At 46.3% G+C, this 3,456-nt stretch overlaps 1 protein-coding gene across 5 annotated transcripts in view; it reads right to left on the reverse strand.

Moving 5' to 3' along the window:
• TMEM39A (transmembrane protein 39A) overlaps nucleotides 1-3,456 on the reverse strand; it is a 100,955-nt gene that overhangs the window by 25,169 nt on the left and 72,330 nt on the right. The window lies entirely within an intron of this gene.

Here is a 3,456-nt window from a genome sequence, read left to right on the forward strand (position 1 = left end):
AGCCGCGCCCTCGTACATCGCTGTGCGCTGGTCGGCAAGCGGTTAAAGAGGCAGTAAACCCAAAAAAGCAAGCATTTATTATATTGCCGATTACCAACTCTTTGATGTGATGGCTGCATTAATTTTATTTTTTTCTATTTTCATCTGGTGATCCAACTAGCAAGTCCATTTTTCAAAAGCACAAGCTCTCCAGCAGAATGTATCAGATTACATGGGAGGCGACAAACCACTTTACATTGGCTTTTATTTATTCTTTCAAAATCTTTATCTTGGATCACCAGGTTAAAAATAGTTGTGGGAAAAACAAAAAACAAACAACTGCACCAACATCATTTGAGAATGGGTAGGCTGCAATATATATCGTTTTGGTTTTTAATGATTTTAAGCTTTAATTGATTTTTTTTTTTTTTTATTCACTTGCAATGTGCTTAGAAAATGTGACTACCCCAGGAACAGTAAATCCTTTAGCCCAGCCCCCTCCCTCCATGCATGTCATAGCCCCCTCCTCCTCTTGGAGGATCTAATTGCTGTCTGTGCTGGTGCAGCTCCTCCACTCTTAGATAGCTGCTGGGGAGGTGTGAAGGGGGAACACTGTATACAGCAGGGGTCTCAAAACTGGCGGCCCCTCCAGCTGTTGCAAAAACTACAAGTCCCATCATGCCTCTGCCTGTTAGAGTCACGCTTGTAACTGTCAGCCTTGCAATGCCTCATGGGACTTGTAGTTTCGCAACAGCTGGAGGGCCGCCAGTTTGAGACCCCTGATAAGAGTGTCACTTCAGTGACAGCTCTGAGTCTGCTGGAGCTGCTGACATCACAACCAAGATGGCGGTGCCCAGCAACAGTCTCAGGGCTTTTGGATGTCTACACATAGGAGGATTTTACAAGTAAATTACATACATAAAAATGTGTGTGTATAAAAAAGAATCACCCGCCTATAAAATAATCACATTTTGTTGCTTTCCAGTCTGAAATGAAGACAGGCACAGTTTTGGTTTTATCCAGCTGTGGTTACCCAGTGCAACATAGAACATGCAAGTGAAAGATAGAACACCAACACGTCAGAAAAAAAATCAAAAACAGAATCACCGAGTTGGAAAAAGGATCACCCCCTTATCTCAGTATTTTGTATTTACTTGAATTGCTTTAGTCTTTTTTGGGATTTGTCTCTACCAACTTTACACCTTCTTCTTTGCAGAACTGCGCAAGTTCCGTTACATTTGATGGCGAATGTTTGTGGGCTGCAGTCTTCAAGTCACTCCACAGATTGTCAATGGGGTTTAGGTCTGGGCTCCGACTAGGCCATGTAAGGACATTCACCTTTTTCTCCTTCAACCCCTGTGTGCTCATTGTTGCTGTGTGCTTTGGGTCATTGTCACGTTGGAAGGTAAACCGTCTTCCCTCTACCAAAAAATTGTCAATGGGCAGCAGATTTTTCTCAAGAACTTTAGGGTACTTTGCCCCATTTATTATTTCCTTCTATCCTGACAAGTGCTCCAGTCCCTGCTGCAGAGAAACACCCCCATGCCAGGATATTACCACCCCCCCATACCAGGATATTACCACCCCCCCCCAATAACAGGATATTACCACCCCCCCCCATAACAGGATACTACCACGCCCCCCATAACAGGATACTACCACGCCCCCCATAACAGGATACCACCCCCCCCCCCCCCCCCCTAACAGGATATTACCCCCCCCCCCCCATAACAGCATATTACCCCCCCCCCCTATAACAGCATATTACCACCCCCCCACATAACAGGATATTACCCCCCCCCTATAACAGGCTATTACCACCCCCCATAACAGGATATTACCACCCCCCATAACAGGATATTACCACCCCCATAACAGGCTATTACCACCCCCCATAACAGGATATTGCCACCCCCCATAACAGGCTATTGCCACCCCCCATAACAGGCTATTGCCAGTGCCACCCCCCATAACAGGCTATTGCCACCCCCCATAACAGGCTATTACCACCCCCATAACAGGCTATTACCACCCCCCATAACAGGCTATTACCACCCCCATAACAGGCTATTACCACCCCCATAACAGGCTATTACCACCCCCATAACAGGCTATTACCACCCCCATAACAGGCTATTACCACCCCCCATAACAGGCTATTACCACCCCCCATAACAGGCTATTACCACCCCCCATAACAGGCTATTACCACCCGCCATAACAGACTATTACCACCCGCCATAACAGGATATTACCACCCGCCATAACAGGATATTACCACCCGCCATAACAGGCTATTACCACCCGCCATAACAGGCTATTACCACCCCCCATAACAGGATATTACCACCCCCCATAACAGGATATTACCACCCCCCATAACAGGATATTACCACCCCCATAACGGGCTATTACCACCCCCCATAACAGGCTATTACCACCCGCCATAACAGGCTATTACCACCCCCCATAACAGGATATTACCACCCCCCATAACAGGATATTACCACCCCCCATAACAGGATATTACCACCCCCATAACGGGCTATTACCACCCCCCATAACAGGCTATTACCACCCCCCATGCTTTACAGTAGGAATGGTGTTATTTGGTTGGTGATCTGTATTGGATTTCCGCTAGACATATAGTTCGGTGTTGAGGCCAAATAATTCCACTTTAGTCTCTTCTGACCATAACACCTTTTTTCCCATGTGGCCTCAGAATCTTCAAGGTGCGTTTTGGTAAGGCTCAGTGGCCTTTGAGTGGCTTTTTTTTTTGCAACCGTCCCATACAAGCCACATTTGTGGAGGATTTGTGATATTGTTGTCACATGCACACAATGACCGCTCTTTGTCATCAATTCCTGCAACTGCTTCAGAGTTTCTGTAGGCCTCTTGGTGGCCTCTCTGACCAGTTTCCTCCTGGCTCTTTCATCAAGTTTGGAGCGACGTCCTGATCCAGGGAGAGTCTGTGTTCTACCAAATACCTTCCACTTCTTTACAATAGACTTTACTGTGCTTCTAGGCATTGATAAAGCCATTGCATCCATCTCCTAACTTGTGCCTGTCCACAACTTCATCCCGGTGACAATGCCTTGCCACTCATAATTATGGCAGGGCTTGACAAATTTGCTTGGAATCTAGGAGCCAGCTAAAGTAAGGTGCCAGAAACTTGCCCTGTCCCGCCAAGCTCACGTGCAGAAGCGAACGCATACGTGAGCAGCGCCCGCATATGAAAGAGGTGTTCAAACCACACATATGAGGTATCGCCACGATTGGTAGAGCGAGAGCAATAATTCTAGCCCTAGACCTCCTCTAATTCAAAACATGCAACCTGTAGAATTTTTTAAACGTCACCTATGGAGATTTTAAAGGGTAAAAGTTTGTCGCCATTCCATGAGCGGAAGCAATTTTGTTGGGTATCAATTTACTCGGCGCAACATTATCTTTCACAATATAAAATAAATTGGGCCAACT

The sequence above is a fragment of the Rana temporaria genome, chromosome 2 (genome assembly GCF_905171775.1).
Source record: "Rana temporaria chromosome 2, aRanTem1.1, whole genome shotgun sequence".
NCBI classification, from domain to species: Eukaryota; Metazoa; Chordata; class Amphibia; order Anura; family Ranidae; genus Rana; species Rana temporaria.